The following is a 27,719-nucleotide window of genomic DNA, read 5'->3' as shown; positions in this document are numbered from 1 at the left end:
GGGGTGGTGGGAGACATGAGTGGGGGCCTGGTGGAGGCTGCCCCTGGTGGCTGGGGGGTGGGGGTGCTGGTAGACATGGGTGGGGGCCTGGGGGAGGCTGCCCCTGGTGGCTGGGGGGTGGGGGTGCAGGGGGACATGAGTGGGGGCCTGGTGGAGGCTGCCCCTGCACTGCTGGGGGGTGGGGGTGGTGGGAGACATGAGTGGGGGCCTGGTGGAGGCTGCCCCTGGTGGCTGGTGGGTGGGGGTGGTGGTAGACATGGGTGGGGGCCTGGTGGAGGCTGCCCCTGCACTGCTGGGAGGTGGGGGGGTGGGAGACATGAGTGGGGGCCTGGTGGAGGCTGCCCCTGGTGGCTGGGGCGTGGGGTTGGTGGTAGACATGGGTGGGGGCCTGGTGGAGGCTGCCCCTGCACTGCGGGGGGTGGGGGTAATAGGGGACATGAGTGGGGGCCTGCTGGAGGCTGCCCCTGGTGGCTGGGGGGTGGGGGTGGTGGGAGACATGAGTGGGGGCCTGTTGGAGGCTGCCCCTGCACTGCTGGGGGGTGGTGGGAGACATGAGTGGGGGTCTGGTGGAGGCTGCCCCTGGTGGCTGGGGGGTGGGGGTGGTGGTAGACATGGGTGTGGGCCTGGTGGAGGCTGCCCCTGGTGGCTGGGGGGTGGGGGTGCAGGGGGACATGAGTGGGGGACTGGTGGAGGCTGCCCCTGGTGGCTGGGGGGTGGGGGTGCAGGGGGACATGAGTGGGGGCCTGGTGGAGGCTGCCCCTGCACTGCTGGGGGGTGGGGTGGTGGGAGATATGAGTGGGGGCCTGGTGGTGGCTGCCCCTGGTGGCTGGGGGGTGGGGGTGGTGGTAGACATGGGTGGGGGCCTGGTGGAGGCTGCCCCTGCACTGCTGGGGGGTGGGGGTCGTGGGAGACATGAGTGGGGGCCTGGTGGAGGCTGCCCCTGCACTGCGGGGGGGTGGGGGTAATAGGGGACATGAGTGGGGGCCTGGTGGAGGCTGCCCCTGGTGGCTGGGTGGTGGGGGTGGTGGGAGACATGAGTGGGGGCCTTTTGGAGGCTACCCCTGCCCTGCTGGGGGGTGGGGGTGGTGGGAGACATGAGTGGGGGCCTGGTGGAGGCTGCCCCTGGTGGCTGGGGGGTGGGGGTGGTGGTAGACATGGGTGGGGGCCTGGTGGAGGCTGCCCCTGGTGGCTGTGGGGTGGGGGTGCAGGGGGACATGTGTGGGGGCCTGGTGGAGGCTGCCCCTGGTGGCTGGGGGGTGGGGGTGCAGGGGGACATGAGTGGGGGCCTGGTGGAGGCTGCCCCTGCACTGCTGGGGGGTGGGGTGGTGGGAGACATGAGTGGGGGCCTGTTGGAGGCTGCCCCTGGTGGCTGGGGGGTGGGGGTGGTGGTAGACATGGGTGGGGGCCTGGTGGAGGCTGCCCCTGCACTGCTGGGGGGTGGGGGTGGTGGGAGACATGAGTGGGGGCCTGGTGGAGGCTGCCCCTGGTGGCTGGGGGTGATGGTAGACATGGGTGGGGGCCTGGTGGAGGCTGCCCCTGCACTGCGGGGGGGTGGGGGTAATAGGGGACATGAGTGGGGGCCTGGTGGAGGCTGCCCCTGGTGGCTGGGGGGTGGGGGTGGTGGGAGACATGTGTTGGTGATCAGTGGTGCAAGGTGACATGTGGGTTGGCTGGTGGGCATGGCCATGGTGGATGGGTTGCCTGTGGGACATGAGCAGGGGTGCAGGGTAGTACCCTGTGGTGTGGGCTGCCTGCAGGGGCCGTGGAGGGTGTAGAGGGAACACCTGGGGGGACCCACATGGCCATATCACGTGTAGCATTCCCCTGCAACACCGAAATACACGTACCCAGCCAAATCGCGTGTGAAACTTCCCGCGCACCCCTGGAATCGACGTACCCAGCCAAATCGCGTGTTGCACTTCCCGCGCACCCCTGAAATCCACGTACCCGGCCAAATCGCGTGTGAACTTCGCACGCACCCCTGAAATCCACGTACCTAGCCAAATCGCGTGTTTAACTTCCCGCGCACCCCTGAAATACACGTACCCGGCCAAATCGCGTGTGGAACTTCCCGCGCACCCCTGTAATCCACGTACCCAGCCAAATCGCGTGTGGAACTTCCCGCGTACCCCTGGAATCCACGTACCCAGCCAATTCGCGTGTGAAACTTACCGCGCACCCCTGAAATACACGTACCCGGCCAAATCGCGTGTGAACTTCGCGCGCACCCCTGAAATCCAGGTACCCAGCCAAATCGCGTGTTTAACTTCCCGTGCACCCGTGAAATACACGTACCCGGCCAATTCGCGTGTGAGACTTCCCACGCACCCCTGAAATCCACGTACCCAGCCAAATCGCGTGTGAACTTCACGCGCACCCCTGAAATCCACGTACCCAGCCAAATCGCGTGTTTAACTTCCCGCACACCCCTGAAATACACGTACCCGGCCAAATTGCATGTGGAACTTCCCGCGCACCCCTGTAATCCACGTACCCAGCCAAATTGCATGTGGAACTTTCCGCGCACCCCTGGAATCCACGTACCCAGTCAATTCGCGTGTGAAATTTCCCGCGCACCCCTGAAATACACGTACCCGGCCAAATCGCGTGTGGAACTTCCCGCGCACCCCTGAAATCCACGTACACAGCCAAATCGCGTGTTGGACTTCACGCGCACCCCTGAAATCCACGTACCCGGCCAAATCGCGTGTGGAACTTCCCGCGCACCCCTGTAATCCACGTACCCAGCCAAATCGCATGTGGAACTTCCCGCGCACCCCTGGAATCCACGTACCCAGCCAATTCACGTGTGAAACTTCCCGCGCACCCCGAAATACACGCACACGTTATTTTTCAGTCAGCGGGTGTCCGTGTTTGTGGGTACCCCTTTGCACGTCATTTGTCCTGGAGGGCCACAGTATTGGACATTCATCAGAGCTGTATATAGGTGCTATTTGTTGGCGCACCTTTTGGCGCACATTTTTTACAGGCACAGGGACGCTACCACCTGCTTTCTTGTGGCGTTCGTGTTGTGCCTGTGCGCTGGTTTGACCGTGCGCTGTTTTGCCCTATTCGATTCCATGAATACGTGTTGTAGGCGAGCGTGTGGGCGCTCCGCGCACTTGCACCCTGTACTTCCCCCGTGACGCCCACATTTTGGCAAGTTGTTCCCCATTCCGAGTGTTACGCCCCGTGTTCCGCCTACTTTTGTAGCGTGCGCCGCGCTATGTGCGATTTTCGCTGTGGCCTGTGCGATTTTCGCTGTGACCTGGCGCACGCCTTTAGATGGCCTGTGCGCCAACGTGCGCCGCGCACTTTTTTAGCGCACATCAGATGGTTTTTTCGCGCACACCCTTCCATGAATCGATGTGCGCTGCTTTTCGTGCGATTTTCGCAATTGCACTGCGATTTTCGCAATTCCACTGCGATTCGCACGTTTTTGCCCACTTGCGCCGCGCTATTTATTCCATGAATCGGCCTGTAAGTCTGTCCAGGAAGACTCAAATGGTCACTTTGCTGAGATTGATAAAATGATTTCCATTCAGTTGGGGTTAAAGAACACCTGTAGATATCAGTAACTGGAAACTATTCCGTTTGTGGTGAGTGGTGCAGAAGTGTCAATTTCACCAAAGCAGCCATCAAAGCTGTTCATTAGTCACGGAAGTGCTTTCTTATGAATGCTGAATCCATACTGAGGTGTCTTGAAGGAAACCACTGATCGCGGTGTCGCCGTGGGCTGCCCCATGATGAGAATAATGGCCATCCGGGTAATGAGCCTTTTTGTTGCTTCGTTTGAATACAGAAGTGTGGTGTAAAAGAAGACCAAGCAAGGAGCTCAGACACTTGCCACAAAAGCCAACAAGGCGTGCTCTGAGTTGGAGAAAGGAAGTAGCGTGTGGTTAGCGAAGAGGAGGTATGAGCAGCGTGTTCTTGCAGTTTTGACAGGCTCTTAGGCTGCGCAATTAAAAGTGATAGTGACGACTTTCACACTTCTTCAAAATCACAACTTGGCCTACTTTAACAGATGTAATGATTTTGTCGTGTTCCTCTGCCTGATCTGGCAGTCAACCAACAATCAGGCAGACTCTTGAAAACTCAATTTACTCTTGGGTGGGAGCTTGGCTATCAAAATTATTGCCCAGGCCCAGATACCATAGTCAGTTTTTTTATAAGGCAAATAAGCATTGGCAATGCCAACAGTTTGGGCTTTTCTGTAGGCATGGAAAAGGCACGTGCCAGGTACTGCTGTATTGGCATTAACTGTCTATTAATGGTAGCAGGTGCCAAACAGTGCTAGTACCTGGGCATTTAATAGCAGTGCCTGCCAAATGCCTAATATTTATACACAAGCCAAAACTGTTGGCTTTACCATTGCTTGTTTAAACAGGACTTCAGTGAAGGACATGCAGAGTGCTTATAAATCGAGTTGCTGAAGGCAGGTCTGGTTAAGACATTTTTATTTCACCAGTTCGGATTTACAACTCCATTTAAGTCACTAACTCTCAGAAGACTGCTTTGAATACACACTGACAGACACTTTGAGTACAATGTTTGATGATAAGGCCTGATTAAAGCGATCTCAAATAGAGTTCCTTTGAGGAAGTGGTTTGGGGGGGGCAAGGGCAGGAACTGTGTGGGAATGACTATAGGGATTAGCATAGCCATGGGCAGTCAATGGGTGAGAAAATAAGCAAACAACACCTACAAGTTCTATGCCCTCCTCAAATTCCATTTCTCCCTATCTTTAATCTAATGCAATAGTTCTGCTTATAGGTGTTGCAAGTGTCACCCACCAGTCCTAACTAAAAATGAGTTAGGGTGAGCGAGACTAAGAGATAGAACCAAAACTAGAAATATAGAAATGGTTGGAACAATGAGCAAGATTAGCAGAGGGTCAGAGGGTTTCCTGGAAAGGAAATCATGACACAAAAGCGAAAGTAACAGAAAGAATACCGTGATTGCAAAGAAATGTCAAGGGTACTTATTGCAGTCCCGGCATTATGAAGATTGTTCGGATACATGAATAACCTTATACATAGGGTGGGCTCAGCTGACTGAAATCATTCAAACCTCGTTCTGGTGCAGGAAATATCGGTGCAGTGCAGCATAACCTGGCAATTTACAATCACGCAAAACAACACCTTCTAAACTGCGAATAACGGGTTCTTATGTGAAAGTGGGTCATGTGATGGATGTAAACAAGTGTTTGCTGTTAGTTTCAGAAATGATATGCGACAGCTAAGTGGGACATGATCATTTCACTGTTACCAATCACCAGAATAGGCTGTCATTGGGTCACACCTCCAGCGCAGCAATTTACCAGCGAGTCTAAAGACGCTATAAAATACTCCGCCTCCTCGACCACGCCTAATTTCTCTTAAGTACTAGCGCGCGGTTTCCAAATTCCTGTAGGTGCCCACTCAGTACACACTCACTCTTTCAGGTGTGAAACCACCACTGAGTGTGAACTGCATGCACTGTGAAAAGCAGCCGCACACGAGTAGACAGAAGAAACACCCAGAAAGGAGAACATGCCGCATAAACAGAGGGCAGGCAAAGTCCCTGGGAATTCCAGAAAAAAACATCATTCACCCTTCACCCAACCGATAAAACAACGGAAGGGGGGGGGTATGTTTACACGAATATGTATTAATAGAAAAGTTTCATTTTACAGTGAAAGATAAACATATGGAAACATGTTTTATAGAATTTATCTTTTTTTCCTTGGTGAATGACAAGACTGAGCATATGGCCCTTTGGGTATTGTGCATGCAATGGATGGGGATGCAGAATAACTCACTATTAGAACAAATGAATGGGTCTACCTCTCCTATACCTTTGTTCAAACTATTAGTTCTGTGTCAAGCACAAGACACACTGTGTTGAGTTAATGCAAAATATATGTATTTACAAGTAAAGACCTATGGCCTATTCACACACATAAAAAAGAGTTGTCCACTTTGATATAAACAACAGATATGTGATGTTGACAAAACAAACAGTTTGGATGAATTCAATCCAAAGTTCAATATCATTCGATGGAAGTACAAAGCCTACTATTGTGTTAAGTCACAACAGGGGTCAATACAGTGATTACATTTCAAGTTGGGAAAACATAACATAAACATTGAAAAACAGTGTTAACAATTGGACGCTGCAATAGTACTTACAGACCTGTCTACACAATGGCCCTCATTCCGAGTTTGAAGGTAAGTACTGTCCCTTACCGGCATGGCGCAAATAGTGTGTCTGAGCTGGCAGTAGCCCGCTAAAAGCGCACTATTACGGGTTCGCGGGCACGAGTTTTGCGCCATGCTTGTAAGAGACCTAGCGCCATGCCGTAAAAGGGCCCGAAAAACCCCCTACCGGCATGAATCGCACCGTAGACAACACTACCGCCATAGACGAACGCGGCATTAGCGGTGAATGTAAATAGCGGTCACCGTTATTTACGGTCACCGTTAAATTGCGGAACGGAAAGTAGTACGGCGGCCATCTTTAAAAACACAATCCATTGCCATCTTCACCACACAGGACCACTGGCACACTGGTGACCAACCGGAAAGTTCCTACAACCACCCAGGAATGCCCAAAGCACCAAAGGAGCGGTTCAGCCTAGATGAGCTGCAAATACTCGTAGATACCCTACACGAGCATGCTGGGACTGTTTTTAGTAGCAACATGCAGAGGGAGGCGGTGCAGAAAAAAAAAGAAATCTGGGCACTAGTATGCCAGAAGGTGAGCGCAGTGGGCAACACCCCCGCACCGCAAAGGATTGCCGCAAAAGGTGGGATGACCTGCGGGTGAGGGTGCGGAGCATCCTTTCTGTGAACCGAAATCAGGCCTTGGAGACCGGAGGAGGACCAAGTACGCCAATAAATCTCATGCCGTGGGAGGAGACATGTGCGGGCATGATAGGGGCCGAATCCATTGAAGGGGTCGGAGAAATGGAGTGTGGCGCCACGTCATCTGCTGATGGAGGTGAGTGTACAAAGTAAATACTGCTAAGGCAAATGTGATATAAGTCACTGCTAACGTCTGGCCAAAGAGTCACGCCATGGTCGGCCACACCCCCCCCGCTGTATATCATGCCGAAGCAAGTGAGACCCAATCGAGTGCCAGGTGCAAGGCCGTAACGTACATGACACATACCACACAAAGTTGCTAATTCCATGAGGCACACAGGGTAGTGGATGTAAACAGTGTGCATGTTAGACAGCACAGTATTTGGCCAACATGCGTGACACCGACATATGCATGCATTTACCACCCATGTATGGAATGACGTGCCATTCCCTACACAAATTCTGATTACCCACAATTGTCTGAATGTGCAATCGTAGCCATGTATGAATGCTGGCTATCCAAACATCACTCATGCCGTCCCTCTCTTCCACCCCCACAGGCAGTGAGCATGACAGTGAGGAGCAGGACAGCAACCATTCCAGCACATCCAGGGGCCAAGGCAGGGGCCTCCGTGTCCCAGCCACAAAGACACCACTGGGACATACACCACCTGCACCAGCAAGGCCCGTGGAGGGTGCACCACCCCCACCACTCCCTGCACTGCCTGCAGACATCAGCCCAACACCACGGTCCGAGGAGTCCAGTGTGGCTGGGGAGGTGGAAGCCACGGCCCCCCACAAAGTTGAGGAGAGCCCCAATGACATCTGGGGAACAACTGAGGACAACACTGTGGAAGTTGTGCACTCCTGAAGATTTCTTAAAGCCCCAGATATCCTTCAGTGACTCTGGTGAGAGCGATACACTGGAGCAGTCTGGCCAAGGACAGACACAGGGACATTGCAGTCCTGTGTACAGTCTCGTTGAGGAAGCGCCGGCAGGACATGTCAGCCCGATCCCCAGCAGGACCACTGCTTCATCCGCCAGTGCACAGCGGGCTGACCAGCTCTCTGCCCTGATATTGGAATTCGTGCAGGACTATCGCTAGGCCAGGGAGGAGTGGTGTGCTGATTTGAGGGCACTGGGCCAGTCCATAACCGAAAACACTAACTGCCTCTGCGAGGTGCTCGGCCGCATAGCCGATGCTTTGGAGGCTGCTCATCCTGGCCAACAGCCTCAGCATGAGGACACACCATCCACGAGCAACTCCACCCAGACCAGCCCGCTCCGTTGGTCGCTCTGTGCGCAGCGCCGACGGGACATGCCTTCCCCTGGGTCCGGGAGCACAGAGTGACTATACTGGCAGCCTCATGGGGGCTACGTGGATCCAATGGGACTAGTGTGGGGTTGTTGTGGTGAGAGGGGGGTGAGGGTGTATGGGGGAGTTGTGAGGGAGGCGGAGGGGAGTGAGGGTGTGTGGTGGAGTTGTGGGGGGAAGGAAAGGGGGGTAAGGGTGTGTGGGGGAGTTGTGGGGGGAGAGGGAGAGGGGTGAGGGTGGTGGAGGGTTTGTTTTTCACGTTGATATTTTCACTTTTAATACACCGGTTGTGTTACAAAAAAATAACCAGAGTGGACATTCATCATTGCGCATGTGTCATTTAATCTTGCACAGTGCATAGTGTACATGTATCCCCACACCCAGTGCCCTATGTCCTTACATTATGTCACCCTCTGCTGACTTGTGTGTCAGAAATATTGTGCAATCAATGACTGCCGCACAGTACGTCCCTCCTGTGCATCGGCACCGTGATGATGTCCTGCCACATTTTCCTCCTCCCCTTCATCATCATCAGGTGGTAGCAGTTCCATGTCAGGGGGCAGGGGCACGTTTTGACGGATGCACATATTGTGCAGCATTACACATGCCATGGAGATCTTGGCCACCTCCTCATGGCTGTAGAGGAGTGCCCCACCCAACAAAATCGTGCCTTCAATAGGCCAAAGGTGTGCTCAATCACCACACGTGTATGGGTATGGGAACAATTGTAGTCCTCCTCGTGCCTGTTCTGTGGGTTTTGGACAAGGGTCATGAGCCACGGCTTCAAGGGATAGCCACCATCACCTGCATGAGAGTGGAATGAAGGTGAGTGTTCGCACATTCATGTTGGACAACTGTACTAGACTCACATGACAGCAGGTAATTTGTGCCCACACGCACATGTCCCTGGATGCATTGACCCCATTTCTGGCCCCGCTTTGTGTCCTGTGGAATGGACTAATGGTGTGGGTTGCATCTTCAAGATGGGTCATGGTGTGATGGGTCACTGACATCTAGTTGCACGTGCATCGTACATGCATACAGCAGTGTTGGTGTAAAATCAGCGATGAGTAGTGTTCTGTGGAATTCGGTAGTAGGGAGCGTTGGCTGTAGTCATTTCTTTATTGGGCATTCTGCACTGATCAGTTCCATGGTGACATGCAGCACTCCTATGGGTGTGCCGAACCAGTGACACACTGTGGTATCCCTGGTTGACTCAGTTCAATGCACGCCCAGGGATGATTGTCCTGTGTGGTGATATGCTGGAGACAGCAACATGGTGCATATGCAGTGCATAGTGCAGGATGACCTTACGGTGTGTGAGGGCTGCTGATGAGTGGTGCATGTGTTGTGGGACGTGGGCTGGTCACTTGTTAGTCATGTAGTGATAGGTGTCGGCCTTACTTCATCACTATGGGATTTGGTTGTCATGTACCATTTCAGTTGCTTTGGGGCACAGTGTTCGGTGATGTGCACATCGTGCACTGACGTCAACATTCCCACCCAGGTGGAGTATGCATCCCCCCCTTCCCAGTCAGGTGGAGTATGCATCCCCCCCATTCAAACACGGTTGGAGTATGCACCCCCCCCATTCACACACGGTTGGAGTATGCAGCCACCCACCTCACAACCCCAATGCACTGCCATGGCCCAGTCAGGCAACTCACCAAGCAGCCATGCACGTCGTCCAGCATGTCGCTCCATGTAGCATGGTAGTGTGGAGTTCTGCAGTACCAAGGAGTCATGAGTTGATCCTGGATATCAGGCACAGCAGTGATGATCTTGCTGGCATTGCATATCATCTGCACATTGATGGAGTGGTATTTCTTGCAGTTGCGATACACCACCTCCATGGCATGCGGGACCACCAACTCCACGTGGGTGCAGTCGAGGGCATCTACACAATTTGGCATGCCTGCCAGTGCATGGAAGGCAACTTTTGTATTGAACATCTCCTGGGGAGTTCGTGGTAGGGATATGTAGTCCCTTGTGTGCTTGAGGAGGGCATCCAGCACTTGGTTCAGTATCAGGGAAAATAAGGGTTGTGATATGCCATGCATGTGCCCCACTGTGTGCTGGTAGGTGCCTGTGGCAAGGAAGTGGAGCACAGACACTACCTTCAGTAGAAGGGGAATGACGGTGCGTATTTCTATGAGGCTCACTATGTCGTTGTGTATCAGGTCCACTATGGTGGTGATGGTGTGACGGTCAAGCCGGTACATGATGTGGATCTGCTCAGGTGTTAGGTTGAAGGGCGTGGCTCTGATGAGAGGGATTGGGGGCTGCCGGCATGGCAACGGTGGCTGCACTGGTGGGGCATGCTGGGCCTGTCTCACCCTCCTTCTACTCCTGCGTCTCCTCTGTGGTGGTGGCTGTTGTTGTTGTTGTTGTTGTTGTTGAGGCATTGCAAGCAGGGCCTCCAGCTCCAGTAATGCTACTACTATTGGTATCATCTTAGTGTGGGAGGGGGTGTGGTGTGTGGGTGTGCTCCTTTTGTACTGGCCCTGACTCCATTGCCTCCACCTGTGCTGATTGTGTGCACCTGTGGCTCTTGAAACACTGCTCAGGGTTCTTAACGCATGGTCGGGGATGCCGGTATTTACACCATGCCGGTATGCACTTTTTCAGCCTTCAGGAGGCCGTTATTTGCATGTCCACATCACTTGTGATATTCTACGGTTTACAGCATGCCGTTAATGCCGGCATGGTGTGTCACGTGCGCGCGCCCTGACCCCTATTTACGGCATCGTACTTTCCGGTGCCGTAAATAGTGGTCTGGTTGGTCAGAATAGCCTGTAGCGGTAAGCGATGCGTTAATCGTTCACCAGCATCGTTTTTCCCTTACCTCCAACCTTGGAATGACCCCCAATAACTCAGACACCAATTAATCGAACCAACTCGGGAAGATGGCAAAGGTGCTGTTTTAATAAAAAAATATCTAAAACAGGGAGTTACAACGGACATCAAAGGACGTACGCTCGAGCTCTCAATTAAATTCCATAAAATCAACCTTATATTCAAAAAATACATCAGCAGTCATCATACTATGTGGCAAATTATAAAAACCTATGAGGGATTGTGATACGTTCAAAGGGAACATCCAAGTATACTTTCTATAAAGGGTGGGATTGTGATTGGATATCTACTGTCAGTGGACAACTTATGCCTACCTCTAAAACATGTCATCTTCAATACTGTTAAGTACACAGTATATCATTGACTCTCAAATTATAAGGCCCTTCATTATACGGAACTATATAATTGGTTGGCACATTTGTGCCATGCCTGGAACATTCTGTTCACTTAGCAGCACGTAAGCTCATACCCAGGTGCCAAGAGATGGACTTGACTTTACCTCCCCACCCAATAAAACCAACATCTCTCATCACCCAAGCCTTCTGCTATGAAGATTGTCTTTGAACTTGGCCTTGCAAAGTATCTTTGTATGTGGGAATATACGGGAGTGCGAGCATGCACTTTCGTTGTTCTAGGACTCCAAGCCTAACTCTATTTCCATCCTTGTTTCACGTGACAGGAGACCACAATGTGGACCATTTTGCAGCATTTAAATGTCTTAAATTAATAAAACTTGACATGCTTGGTGTTCTTTCTTTGCACCTTAATAAGGGATGATTCAGCTTCTCACGTTCACCGCCTTCAAGAATAGATAACATGCTTTGGCTTGCTTCAGATTTGACACCAGGCCAGACAGGCTCACCATTCGTTTTCTTGATCTCAGCTTATTCGTGCTGCGACACAGTTCTCAGGGCCTTTCCTCTCCATGGGTCCTAGCTTACTAAATTCATGACACAGATGTCCAGTTTCTATACAATTTGCGGCTTCGTCTGCACTCTATTCACTATGTATAGCCAGCTTCTATGATCACTTAGTCTACTTGCATTACAGCATCTATATAGTCATTGAACGACATGCTTTTTCTGCAGTACTTCGCATACATTCAATCTTCTTTTCTGCATATTAAAGTTTACTCAATTCTTAACTTCATCATTAGTTTCTGTATGATCCATACATTCTCTTCAATCAGTATTCTTCAGGGCGTCACGCTCGTCTCTTGTGATGTCACTGGCTCCTCTTTCATTCTTTTTCCTTCAAGGAATTCCCCCCTCAGATTATCATTTCTTTGGGGATATATTTGATAGGTTTTTTTAGAGGGTATCTTCTCTCAAACACACGCTGCGGAATTGGCACACATGCAGGTGTTAAGCATGGCACAATCTCAGGCTGCCAACATATAGGAGGTCGGGTGGGGTTTCCTGCAGAGGCATTTAACTTCTCCTCTACATTCCCCCCTCTGGTCGAGTCATCGACCACCTCTTCAATGGTGTCCACATCTTGATATTTTCTCTTGAAGAAGTGTTTCTTTGGAGTCCCGATCTTCATCACCCCCATCAGGGCGCTGGCTGATTTAACATGTTCATTCACACTCCAGGTCATGTAGTTGCACTGTCCATTCCGATTACAATAGACCCATCGTCCCACATACTTCTTGTGATTCTTTGGATACAGGAACTTTGTTCCTTCAGGTGCTACGATGCTAGCCTGTATGTATTTCTTGACATCTTCCTTAGTCAATTCCTTGGGTCCAACCCTGATTCGAGATCGATCATGATCTTCTTTCCTACTACTTTCTTTGCCGTCTTCTTACATTGTGTAATTATCCTGATCACACAGAATCCAAACATCACCATGACCAATATTGCTCCAAGGATCTTTAATATATTTGTCATCTACTGTGGAATCCATGAGAATACGTAAGAAAACCAACTGTCGTCCGCAATTTCCTCTGTCTCGTCTTCCATCTTATTATGCCTGTTCATCAGCAACGTTATGACATCTGTCAAGGTCCCATTCTCGTCATCATGAGAAGGTATGAACGTGAAACATGATGGCCCGATTTCAGGACAAACTCCTCTTTTCTGTGATCATGTCAAGGACATATCTGTTCTGCAGGGCCATCAGTCATATGGGCCTCAGCTCTTCTTTGATAGCATTGAATCCCCTTATGGTGGTGTTGATCGTCTACAGAAGCTCCCATCTGGTAACTTGCAATCATTTGGAATTAGCCATCATCTGGATTCCAGGCATGAAGATAGTCGTAAAGACTGAAGCAGTCTTGCTGAACAACCTGTGTTCATATGGAATGGAATCAAATGCTTCTATTGAATTGGCTGAGAAGTAATTCTCTCTTTTGGTTCGAAATAAAAGGGATCTTCTTTTTCTCAAATGGCCATCTACTTTTGAAAACTCTCCAATGTTCAGGTCACTCTGAGGAATCACTAATGCTGGAACATGAATAAGCACCAAGTAACATGTTCCTCCCTAATCCTTGAGCAGCTACATGTAGGCCCTAGGCTCACAAGCCCAGTATCGATCCATCACGACGGCCGTCCCTGCTCCCATCCTGGAAACATCAATTGTAGTTTTGCAGCCTTTGTTATCTCCCACATACTTCTTTCCATGTCTTTGGAAGCACAATGATGCATTTGCCAATGGGACCACAACCATTGGCCCTGATTTATCTTCTACCCATGTTAGCAGTTTGGCATGCTTAGTCCAGGACTTTAAGTATCCATTGTTCACTCTTTGCACCTCTTGTTCATATCCTGGCTTCAGTAGATGAGCTGCACAGGACATCAGTCCTCCTTCCCATCCCTTCTTGGACTTCACTCATCCATAGATTAAGACGTGAGTGTGTTCCCAACATGCAAGCGATTCATCTGTTTTTGTTATATCAGGGCACTCCATTCTCTTCATATCTTCAATGACTACCTCTTCTTGTCCTGCTGCAGGATACACAAGCATCTTGCTCTCCCATCCAGTCTCTTTTTCCATCTGTGTAGTCTTGATATAATTAACCTTGGAAGGAAAGGACCATTTAGATCTCTATCTTAAATTGGCCCAACTTCCCTATAATTGTCCTCTGGACATGCATGCTGCAAGATGAATGAAGCACCTGGCATTGTGTTCTGGAACTTCTCTGGAGATTAAAGTTTGCACTGTATACATGGAATAGGGGATGAATAACTCTCCTTAGAAGTCTTTTCCCCTACTTCCCTCATGTGCTGGTACCACATGTTGTTATCCAGGTTTGCTGCCTTATCTAGATAGGTATTTATCCCCTCATTATCCTCAACTTCATCTCTTCGTCTCTCCTGTGTCTTTTAGAAGCCTTGTACCACTCATGAAGTTTATCAAAGGAAGTTCCCATAGTAGGAAGAACCATAGGCACCTCTACCCAAGAGGAACTACTAACATGATAGAGACAGTGAAAAATGAGAAACCAAAAGACAAATAGAGTAATTGTACAGACATATATTATTCACAAAAAACATAGGCATCCACTTTTGTTCCATCCTAGTGCTTGTTGCACTTGTTCATTCTCTAGAACTGTGCCGGCTTCTATATTTCTCATTTTTAATACAATCATCAAATTTCTTTATACCTGCAACTGTAAAATATGTTCAATTATTGCTACGAGAAGCCTTCTCATTACTGGGCCATTTTTGGGATACTGTACAAAAGTGTGAATATCAACATCTCTTCTGACAAGAATAGGATAAGCTTCAAGTATAAACACAAAAACAGCAAGCACAAGTCAATGAACATCACTGTTGGTAAGTAATATATGGTTAGCTACTTAGAACAAGTATTCGCCACAAAATGAATCTGGATACAGATCCCTTTTCCAATTTCTGATTAAGAACTAATGTTTAGGCATAACTTTGATACTTCAATGAGTATTTCTAAAGCTCATTTTCAAAATTCCTGAGATTTGCGGCAAGTCTTTGCACTCCTGCTGAAATATCTATAAGGAGTGTCCATTTAAATATCAGTTCGAGATTCAAAATCTGTAAGCTTTATCGTACTTCTTCTTTGTCATCGATTGAGTCTGCACATGCTGACATTCTTCTTCTTGTCTTGCTTCTGGATCAGCAATGATGGGAGGGCGGGTCTCACCTTTGTAGGCGTTTACATCCCCCAAGTGAAGCCAAGCTCGTCTTCCATGGAACTTTACAGCTGACGGGGTTATATTCCCTACGCAAAAGGGACCTTTAAAACGTGGCTCATGCCACTTCCTAGTAAAATTCTTAATTAGTACTAGGTCTACAACATATAACTTAGTGCTGATAAAAGTTGATCTGGGTTGGTTGTTGAATTGTCTTCTTCTGTGTTTTGAGAGTGACCCCCCTGGCGCTTGACTTGATCTGAAATGAGAGATGGTAGAGGTCATACATGTCAAATAGTGATGCAATTCATTATCTAGTTTTAGCTACACTCTGGACATCACTTCTACTCCTAGATGGAGGTGTAAAAGGCATTCTCATTCGCCACCCTGTCACTAGTTTGTGAGGGGTGAGGTGATGGTCTTATCCAGACTGATTCCGAAGGGCATACAATGCTATGGGTAGGCAATATAGCCTTCCCTTCTTCAAAGTCAATTTCATTTTGGAAATGCTTTCTTTAAGGAGGCTGTTCAGTCTTTCACATATCCCAGTTGCTTGCGGGTGAAAAGCAGAAGAAAACTTGTGTTTTATATTCAATAGAAGTCCTATCGGTTCAAATAGCTCATTAATAAAATGCAGCCCAATATCAAATATCAACACTTGACACAAACGCCATCTCAGGAAGACTTTGCACACTAAAAACATTGCTGCGCAAGTGGCATCAGGGTGTGCACATGGACCTGCCTCGATCCACCTAGAGAAGGGACACACCACCACTAATAGAGACCTATTTCCATTACACACCTGCACCATATCGACGTAGTCACAAGTGGACAAACTGACCATTCAGTTTAGGTATTACCCCTCTAATTGTACTCAGTGTATGCCCAGCAGTAAACCTTTGACACACGTTGCAGTTTACCATAAATAGTGCAATGTGTTCCAAAGAATTTGGAATGAACCAGTCTTCTGTAATTGTAGCAGCAAGACTCTCCCTAGTTACATGCATGGGGTAATGCAGCTGTTCAAGTGCAACCTTTAATAATGCTACTGGCATCACCAGCTTTCCAGTGAAAAGGGTTGTAGGGCAACCCATAACAATACTTGTAGACTTCTCAATTGCTAACGCGGTGGCTGCCAATGACTGTTCGCATGGAAAGTGTCCTCTCATAACTCGGTCTAAAATCCCACTGTAATACACTAAAGACTTGCACCTCAATGTAGTTCTCTGCATAAGCACTGCTGTCATGACTGTCCCATTTGTGTGTGAATACAAATACAATTATTCAGCATAATTGGGAATTCCTAAAACAGGGGTTGTACAAATTGCCTTTTTTAACTCCTCAAACCCTTCCTCCATTTCTTCAGTCCATTCAATTTTTACTTTATCCACTTGTGCTTTCTTTAAAGCTTTCAAAAGGGGTCTTGTGTATGAACTGTAATCATACACCCAGGCTCTAACATAGTTGCCTAATCCCAAAAACAGTTTAATCTATTTCACTGTATTTGGCTTTGAGGTTTTCATAATTGTCTCAGCTCTTTCAGGTGTCACCTTCTTTCCTTCATGTGAAATCAGCTGCTCTATCTATAATACATTTTTCTGGCAGTATTGTAACTTCTCCTTGTCTACCTTGTATCCCTTGTCTGCTAGAATAGTCATTAACTGAATAGAATCTTGTCTGCACTCATCGTCCGTGTTGCTACAAATTAAAATGTCATCAACGTATTGTATCACTGCATCTTAAGATCAATATTGCCTAAATCCATCTGTATGACTCTGTTAAAAATTGATGGGGACTCAAAGTACCCCGGAGGGAAACACGTATGTTTCAGTGGAGTTTGGCGGAACGTAAAGGAAGTCAATTCATGTGAGTCTTTGTGCAACGGGATCGAGAAAAACGTATTTTTCAAATTGATCACCATGAAATATCGAGCTTCCACCGGGATACTGCATAGTATCATTGCCAGATTAGGTACTAAAGGAAACTCTGCTTCTACAATCTGGTTAATCGGTCTCATATCTTGTATAAATAACCACATCCCTAAGTTAGATTTTTTATCAGATACACCGTGGCATTACACGATGACACCGATTGCACCAGAATCCCTTGTTTCATCAGTGATGAAGTAGTCTGAAAAATACCTTCATCAACCTCTTGAGACATGGGGTACTGTCTCGCTTGAGTTAAAATTGCTCCTGGCTTCACTTTATTTTAACTTCCCCTATTCTCTTTAATAAACCTACGTCATACAGGCCTGAGGTCCAAAGGACACTTGGCACCTTTTCCAAGTCTTCTTGAAAAAATGCTAGACACTGCTGCATTATCGGCATTCGCTGTGGGACTTACCTATTTTGTACACTTATTCAGTATGTGATGCCCATAAAGAACAGCACTTCACCATCATGTTGGTCTTCCTTAAACATGTCGTCATCAGTAATGTCAGTCAATCTGTACCCTTCCTCGAGAGCTATTATCATTTACCCTGGTCTACCCTCATCATCTACTCCTTCCAGCATGGCTATTTCCCTTTGTGCTATGGCTGCTTCTAATTCTATAGGGACAGTTTGTCCCGCCTCTTCTTCCACAGGTATTTGCGGTCTAAAGAAAAGCTCATCAGGTATCCTCACAATGTTTCCCACTAAACCAGTAGCCATGTCAATAGAATGCTCACTCCATATAGAAACATCTCTGGCTCTACTGGAATGCCTCGCAGAGCCACTTGTCCTGTGAATGCCAGTATACATTCGCCCACGTTTAAATTGTGTATTCCTGGAGTGGAACACACTATCCCTTGATCAGTAATTTAAATCATCATGTTAAGTTTTGTCATCAAATCTCTTCCCAAAATGTTAACCGGTGTCTGCCACAAATATAAAAACAGAACATACATGTCACATTCTCCTATAGAGACTGGTAATTCATTAGTAAAAGGAACTCAACTTGTAGCTCCAGAGAACCCTTGACCATTCATGGCAATTCCTGACATTGGATAATTTCACTCTCGTATGCACGAATGAGTATGCCCAGTGTTTCCTAGAAAAGAAAAAGATTTGCCTCCTATCATCACATCAACCCTTGGATCCTCTTGGGCGTCTGGTGTCACAGATAGTACTGAACACAACAAGTCACCCTCTGAGCTGTGGTAGAGGCTCATCCCTGTCCCTGTGAAAGGATTTCCTCCTACCACAGTGACACCTTCTATTCTGCGTGTCAGCACTTGTCCTGTGTTTGCATACTGCTGTGTCTTCATGGGGGCTTGTTGTGACTGCCTTGTGGTGGGTCATTTGGACAGGTCTTACTGCTGTACCTGCTGTACTCGTGGCACTTGTGCCTGATACACTGTGTGATCTGGGACAACCCCTTCTCTAGTTAGTTTGTGTGCTATATGGAGGAGGATAAGTTGTCCCCCCTCTTGATAATTGGCCATTATGTACATTGTCTTGACTCCCACATACATGTGCAATGTGCGCTCTCATCACACAAGTCCAACATACTGCGGGTCTCCGCCTGACAAGTCCCTCTTGGTTATATCCTCCCTGGGTACTCTGATTCTCATTCTGTGTGTTCTGAAACCCACCTTGGTTATTTTGGAATCCACCCCATCTTCCTCTATAGCCCATACCTCTGCCTCGGGGCAAAAACTCATATCCACCTTGGTCCATCGGGCGCTGATTATTTTCCTGTGATGCACCAATTACTTGCTGCATTCCCACTCCTTCTCCACTTGTGAATACTGCCCCATCTATGGCAAATTCTTTCTGGACTAATGTGGCCTCCTCCAATTTCCTAGTATCATCTTTCTTCCAACTTTTCTCTTGCAACAACCCACAATGGTGTACTATTGTCAGCTGTAGCTCAGCCCAAGGTTTTGCGTCCATCCCCACTTGTTTCACTTGTTCCTTCATCTGCCTCTGCACTGGCTCAGGCAACCCCTGGCATAAAATGTGGTAAGATAATGGCACCATTTTTTCCCACAGCTCGCAAGTTTCAAGTTGTCATTTCTCTTGAATATCCTGAATGTAAGCAATAGGGTCTTCATCTTCCTTCATCTTACGTGTCATAATTGCACCCTTATCTGATGAATCGGGATACTGTACTCTGAGAGCCCTCCATATGTCTGCTCTATAATTATTAAACAGCGCTCCGTCATGCGCTGCATTCTGTTCTGTCACACGTGAATATCCTGCTATCCTATAGGGACTGCATCTCTCCAGGACTGACATCTCTGCACTGGCTCCCACTGGATTAAGTTCAAAACCCTCTGCATTGTTGACAAAGCCTTCTGGGGCCTGGGGCCTCAATACCTTCAACTCTCTCTTACTAAATATTTCCCTTCTCGAGCTCTTCACTCATCCGCCTCTAACTCCCTCAGAGTCAGTCGCTTCTCCAAGCAACGAGTTGGTGGTCTACCTCTTTCTTCGGCTGGGGCCTCACTTTGGACTAGCATCCCTGCCTCCCTAAAAGTTGAGGAGAGCCATCTCTGGTTCTGTAAGCACCTCAAAACCTTCCTCTTTGCTTCTGCTTTCTCTCCTCCTCTCCCTTACGGAACTCCTGGCCGAAACTGAAACTGCACTGGTCACCTGGCTACCCTCTGATCTCGGGCACAGGTCCCCTCCTTAACCAGTTTCACACCTGCACTGCCACCCTGGCAACCCCCACGCTTGAGAACTGTTTTCTGTATCCCTACAGTCCCCCACCAGCACTTGACGCCTCATGTATGCACTTACCACAAGCTGGCTGCACCTTTACTTATTGCTTTATTTATTCTATTTATTTTTATGGTTGATCCCGTGTAATGCACTGCCCCATCCCCTCTGCACTTTTCTCCTTCCCCTGCACTTGCGCAATCTCAATGTTACCTGGCCTAGTAAGATTGTTGTCTGTCTTCCCTGGTCCCCCCTCCCTTGCCTCATTGTGCCTTGAAACCCTTGTGTATAGGCGTGTAATAAATGACACATGATATCATATGTCATCAGCTTTTTCCCCAAGAATAGCTGCCAGGAGACCTTTTATGTCCCCTATGGGCAACAGGTTTCCTCCTGTCTTTTTTTCTAATTTGTACATCCATTCCCCGGCACCCGAAGTCAAACTCGGGGGCTTACACCTTAAATTATCCTTGTATGTCTGCGGCCATGGAATATACTGCGGTCTTGCACCCCCTTTTTCCAATAAGGGAAACTGTGTGAACGCGGCCCAACAGTCGGATCCCATCATTAGTCTATCCATGGCAGGGACGATAGTCCCTGTCTGTCTCCTTGTCGGTTGCAACCTCAACCTGCTCACATATGGCAGCGATTCTCCCGTCTCACTATAAGATCTTCCTCGGGGACGCTCTGGTTATGCATTGGGATCTGGTGTCCTATCCTTAGGTTGTTCCAAATCCAACCATCTCACTTCTTTATCCATTTGCAGGCGTCCTTTGGGGGCACATTTGTGCTCACTCTTCCTACCTTGAGGGTAGATTTTCTTTCCTCATCTGACATGTCTTGTCCCCAACTAGTGTAACTATCTTCACCTTCACCTTTGTCTAGGTTCAGTCTGCTTAAAGACAATGCTCTACGTTCATGACTGAATGGAATTTCTTCTTTGCTTTGTGATTGAAATACTAGGGATTGATCCATCTTCCCTCGACTTCCATACTTGCTACCTTCCTTTAATTATTGATAGACCTTATCAATCTTTTCCCCAATGATTTCCCATGGAATCTTTCTTCATCTAATGCAAATGTAGATGCCCCTTGCATTACTTCCTTTATTGGAAAAAACTCTTCTACTCTTCTGATCGTATTTCTGGCCTTGGCCCTACTGGTTCCTTATGAATGAGACTGGTTTTAAGACCCCGCTGTCTTCTTTTTCATTCTATTTCTTCATCTAGTTCTCTTTGCTTTCTCGCATCCCTTCTAATTCTTTCTTCCTCTTGCCTTCGTTCTTCTCTCCTTATTCCTTCCCTTCTTTGCTCTCCTTCATTTTGTCACTGAAATCTTTTGGCACTTAGTCTTTGTACTTCCTCCTCTTCTCTATTCCTTTCTCTTCTATCCCTATCTTCTATTGCTCTGTCTATTATCATACTTTCTTTGCTCTTATGCATGCTCTTCTATTTCTTGTTGCTCCTCCTGATATACCTGTTCTCGTTGCTCCCTTCTCTTCCTTCTCTACTCACCTTCTTTCAACTTCCCCTCTCCTTCCTTTTCTTTCCTTTCTTGTTTGTCGTTGTTTTTTCTTTGCCTAACTTCCTCAATGCTTTTCCCATCTATTTTAAGTAATATCTGTCCTCCCATCCATTCATTCTACACGAGCGCCATCTCATCACTTTATTCTTCTCTCCTTTTTCTTAATTCCCTGTCTATTTCTGTTGACAATTTCAACCGCTCACTATTTTCTTCTTTGTCTTGTATGATCTTATAGATCTCTTCTTTACTTTTATTCTCCCCTGGACTATAATTGCTGCTATAAGCGGGAGGTCCATATATTGGATGACTATATTCCGTCACGACTTTCAACTCCCTTAAAGGATATAACCCTATTTCTCCCGTACTAGAGCCTTTTACTTCAAGCGAGGTAGGGGTAGCTGAGGGCTCAACACCTTCCTCCTTACCCTGACTAAGCATTCACTCCTCAGGTGGCTGATCTTTCCTCTCTTCCTGGTACATTTTCCAGAGCTCTCAAATTGCTAACCTTTTCTCTAATTTCTTCACTGTGCACACAGCGTGCAATTACGTAGTCATGTGTTGCAATACCGCTTTTGACAACAATCCCCATTGTGGCCAAGGCATGAACATTTTTATCTGCTGTGCCTTTCACCCATTCCGCACTATACTGCATGTGCTTTGGCAACATTTTAAATAAGTGCATAAGAGGAGTGTCTCCCATAATGACAAGTCACAATTGACTGTCAATATTTACCAGACTGTTGAATAAGCATTATGTTTTTGCTTAAATCACCACTTTTTCAATGCCTTTAAAACAACAAATATGAGCATGCACCCCCAATCGCTGCTCAAGCCTCTAATTTCTTAATTAACTATCTTCTACCTTTTGATTGGTACCAATCGCTTCGTTAGGCAAAGTTACTATTGCTCCTTAACTTTTTCAATTTACTTCACAACTTCTATCGCTCTTAGATATTTTTACTCAACAAACACCATAAAGACTAGTCGACTTTGCACATTAATAACTGCGATCACCTTTTTCTCTCTCGCCTTTACTTATACCCTGTCCAGTGTTTGAGACGTGACCTTACGTAAACCTGTTAATGTATAATATGTTTCTGTTCTACCCCCTTTGCGATTTGAAATGTTTGAGCCAGGATTCTAGGTGCTATCTTCACATAATATTTCCTGTGACTTAAAAATTATCACAATCCCATCCCCTTTATTTGCCGTTCCCCTTATTCTACTCAACATTCCTTTGTTAATTGAATCGAAGCCTTCGGTATCGAATCCTCCTTCAATCCGACCACTTCAGCTTCAGTCTGCAGAGCACCCGTGGAAACTGGGCAGGGATTTTGTCAAAGAGGGACCTGCCCACCGTCTCCGTTCTTCTTGCAAGTTATTTCTATCGGCCACCCTCCACAGGAAACCCTACGATCTTCTGGCTAATGGCGGAGCATGGCCAATCGTCCGAAGCTCTGTAGACAAACTAGTTTGGATCTTTTCCAACCATCCACACCGCTACCGCGTGAGCATATGAATCTTTGGGTATCGTGCATGCAATGTATGGGGATGCAGAATAACTCTGACACCAAATAATCAAACTAACTCAGGAAGATTACAAAGGTGCTATTTTAGTAATGAACCATGGGCAGACACAGGAAATGTGGTAAATAGGGTTTATTAATTGGGTGTGATAAAAGTGGGTTACATACGATAATATTACACTTTCTAAGAAATAATCGGCATTGGGGACATGAACGCCGTCGTCAGCAGCCTCTTTTCTCGTCAACCTTCTCCAACCGTCGTCCTCGCTCCCTCTCGAATTCCATCTGCAAACTCTCTCCTACGTTCCGCTGCTGACGGCGTGATTGCTCCAAACTACACATCCCCTTTCTTTCATAAAGAACACCACCCAAATTACAATTTCACATAGTCCATTAAGTATCTGGATGTCCTGTAGCTCCTGCCAACTCATGAGGTCCGCCGTGGCATATCTGTATTCTCTGCCATGGAAAACATCCTGACAGAACTACCTCCTGAAGACCCACCACCAACATCCTCTCTTCCCTGCGCCAAACCTCTTCCAACTCTCTCTCTTCCAGGCACCAAACCTCTTTCATGCACCAAACCAGCACCCCCGTGTTCCTCCTCCACCAACTCCATCGCCCTCTCATTGTTCCACACCCTGCCATCACTGGTTCTCACCTCATGCCGAAATACTTCCACAACTTCAACAGGCTTCGACCACAGACTACCATCCTCTCTCAACAAAACCAGAACCTTGATTCTAACCCTGTACCCAACATATGGCACCCTTCCTCTCCTAAATCTCCTGTTATAATGCTGCATCTTGTTGGTTGTTGCTCTGCACTCAATCTAACTCCACTTTCCTGTCAGCCATTGCACTCTTCCATCCTGGAAACAATTTTGTGTTGGCCTTCCTTCCCCTGCTTAGATCAAAGGGAGAGACCCCTGTGGTACTGTGTGGTGTAAATCTATGAGCTATCACAGTCTCCCTCACCACTGATTTCCAATCTCTCCCATTCAACCATGCCCATCTAATGGCATCTTTAATCACTCTATTGTACCTCTCTACAATCTCATTGGATTGGGGGTGATACATGGCACTAACCCTATGAACAATAGATCTTTCTTCCAAATACTTCTCCATCTCTCTAGACTTAAACTGAGACCCATTGTCTGTCAGTACCTCTTCAGGTTACCCCTCACGTTCACACAATTTTTCCACAAATTCATTCATTTTCTGAGTCATCACCTGAGAGGTCATCGCTATGTCTACCCATGTCGTTAACATGCCAATCACAACAAAACAATACACTGGACACCCCTCACTCCATACCGGACCCAACACATCAATGGCTATTTTCTTCCACAGCCACTCTGATATGTCCCCTAACACCATGGGGTATTATGCACCCACTCATACTGTATCACTTTTCATGCAAAGGATACAGTTCCTGACACTTCTCCCCTCTTGGAGGTCACATGCTGGCCACCAATACGTGTTCCTTATCCTGCGTTTCATTTTCACCATGCCTTGGTGGCCCTCATGACCAAGTTGTATGATCTTCTCTCTGAGCCCCTCCGGAGGTACTAACTTGTCACCTCTCATCAGACATCCACCTTGGATATATAGTTAATCTCTGAAGCTCCAGAAAGCACCTGCTGCTGCTTCTTGCATTTCAGTTTTGTGCCACCTTCCATCCTCCACATTTTTCATGACTCTCAATAACATAGTGTCTTTCAACGTTTCTTCCTCCCATTCCTGTCTTGATATTGCTGCAACTGACAATTCACATATCAGTTCATGTTCATCAATTTCGTCACTCAGGTCACTATAATTGGACAATCTTGACAGGCAGTCTGCCGTATAGTTCTTTGAACCTGGAATGTATACTGTGGTAAAGTTAAATTCTTGTAACCTAGATACCCATCTTCGCATTCTGCTCAAAACTTTATCCAGACCTTTCATAGCAAAGACCTCTAATAAAGGCTTGTGATCTGTGTTTATTTCAAATTCAACACCCCAGACAAAGCTCCTGAATTTCTTGGTGGCCCATCTGATGGCTAATACCTCTATCTCAATTGTTGCATAGGCCTTTTCTGCACCTGTGAGCAGGCATGAGGCAAAAGTTATATCATATTCTCTTCCTTCATGAAATTGTATGAAGGTCGCTCCTTTGTGGTAAACCTTTTGAAATATTCTGAAAATTGAATCTGTTGCCTTGAAACCGCTACAAGGCACCAGACCATTTCTGAAAACCAAAATTTCTATCGGCCCAAAATCTTGAAATTGTGCTTTTTGTTCTTAAACATGACTTGCTAACATTGTTGGTTGCTAGTGTGGAACATATTGTACCTAGATTAGGCTATTTTGTTATAACAACGTGCAACGTGCTAATTACGTATTGAAGTAAATACAAGCAACTGAGCATTAAAGCAAGCTCAGCATCATTTTACTACAAAGCGCTTTAGTAACGCCCATATTTGTTTGGAGTGTTTGGATTGTGTGCCTGTTTGCTGCATTTACACTATACCTACCTGCAAACTACAATGAACCACAAGTCTCAGCAGCACTAGCGCTGCTGAAAAAGAAACGTCAGGCGCTTCAGCGCCGGCGCTTCTGAGACGGTGCCGGTCTACGCCGGTCCCGGCGGGTTCACTATATATCACCCTTTCTTCCTTTCTGACACAGGTTAGTCAGGGCTTGGAAGCACAGGCTACGCCCTTTGTGGTAAACCTTTTGAAATATTCTGAAAATTGAATCTGTTGCCTTGAAACCGCTACAAGGCACCAGACCATTTCTGAAAACCAAAATTCCTATCGGCCCAAAATCTTGAAATTGTGCTTTTTGTTCTTAAACATGACTTGCTAACATTGTTGGTTGCTAGTGTGGAACATATTGTACCTAGATTAGGCTATTTTGTTATAACAACGTGCAACGTGCTAATTACGTATTGAAGTAAATACAAGCAACTGAGCATTAAAGCAAGCTCAGCATCATTTTACTACAAAGCGCTTTAGTAACGCCCATATTTGTTTGGAGTGTTTGGATTGTGTGCCTGTTTGCTGCATTTACACTATACCTACCTGCAAACTACTCTGAACCACAAGTCCCAGCAGCACTAGCGCTGCTGAAAAAGAAACGTCAGGCGCTTCAGCGCCGGCGCTTCTGAGACGGTGCCGGTCTACGCCGGTCCCGGCGGGTTCACTATATATCACCCTTTCTTCCTTTCTGACACAGGTTAGTCAGGGCTTGGAAGCACAGGCTACGCCCTTTGTGGTAAACCTTTTGAAATATTCTGAAAATTGAATCTGTTGCCTTGAAACCGCTACAAGGCACCAGACCATTTCTGAAAACCAAAATTTCTATCGGCCCAAAATCTTGAAATTGTGCTTTTTGTTCTTAAACATGACTTGCTAACATTGTTGGTTGCTAGTGTGGAACATATTGTACCTAGATTAGGCTATTTTGTTATAACAACGTGCAACGTGCTAATTACGTATTGAAGTAAATACAAGCAACTGAGCATTAAAGCAAGCTCAGCATCATTTTACTACAAAGCGCTTTAGTAACGCCCATATTTGTTTGGAGTGTTTGGATTGTGTGCCTGTTTGCTGCATTTACACTATACCTACCTGCAAACTACTCTGAACCACAAGTCCCAGCAGCACTAGCGCTGCTGAAAAAGAAACGTCAGGCGCTTCAGCGCCGGCGCTTCTGAGACGGTGCCGGTCTACGCCGGTCCCGGCGGGTTCACTATATATCACCCTTTCTTCCTTTCTGACACAGGTTAGTCAGGGCTTGGAAGCACAGGCTACGCCCTTTGTGGTAAACCTTTTGAAATATTCTGAAAATTGAATCTGTTGCCTTGAAACCGCTACAAGGCACCAGACCATTTCTGAAAACCAAAATTCCTATCGGCCCAAAATCTTGAAATTGTGCTTTTTGTTCTTAAACATGACTTGCTAACATTGTTGGTTGCTAGTGTGGAACATATTGTACCTAGATTAGGCTATTTTGTTATAACAACGTGCAACGTGCTAATTACGTATTGAAGTAAATACAAGCAACTGAGCATTAAAGCAAGCTCAGCATCATTTTACTACAAAGCGCTTTAGTAACGCCCATATTTGTTTGGAGTGTTTGGATTGTGTGCCTGTTTGCTGCATTTACACTATACCTACCTGCAAACTACTCTGAACCACAAGTCCCAGCAGCACTAGCGCTGCTGAAAAAGAAACGTCAGGCGCTTCAGCGCCGGCGCTTCTGAGACGGTGCCGGTCTACGCCGGTCCACGGCGGACAACGGCCATCGGCCAGATACTCTGCCCGTTTTTCCGCCTACGCATCCAGTAAACAAGGTAAATCATGGGGTTTCTTAACCTCCTGCACCTACTTACTGACGCAAAGCGCTTAGAAAATGAGCAACTCGTTAAGCACTACATAAACTCTAAGGAAGTGCTACACCCTGATACTACACAACTGTCAAGTTGTAGTAGGACTAAAATTTCAGAACAACCCAAGACTCCCCCCAAACCAGAGGCCCTTAAAATAGCACTACTTAACACAAGGTCCCTCAACAAACATGCACAAAATGTTCACGATTATATCCTCGAAGAAAATTTAGATATCCTCTTCCTTACCGAGACCTGGCTACAAGAACCTACCGGTCCAACTATAAGCACAGCTGTCCCTACTAATTACATCATTCACTTTGAAAATAGGACAATAGGAAAGGGAGGCGGAGTCGCCATAATAGTCAGACAAAACATACACCTTTTCCCCTCGCCCATTCAATGCCCGGGGTGCGAAGTCCTCCATCTCAAATTCGCCCCCTCCCAAAACAACTGCATCAACTTCATTGTAATTTATAGACCTCCATCACTCATATCAGACTTTAACGATGATCTCTGCCA

Source organism: Ambystoma mexicanum, chromosome 8 (genome assembly GCF_040938575.1).
Source record: "Ambystoma mexicanum isolate Mex_15411 chromosome 8, UKY_AmexF1_1, whole genome shotgun sequence".
Taxonomy (NCBI): domain Eukaryota; kingdom Metazoa; phylum Chordata; class Amphibia; order Caudata; family Ambystomatidae; genus Ambystoma; species Ambystoma mexicanum.
Note: the sequence above shows the minus strand (reverse complement) of the source record.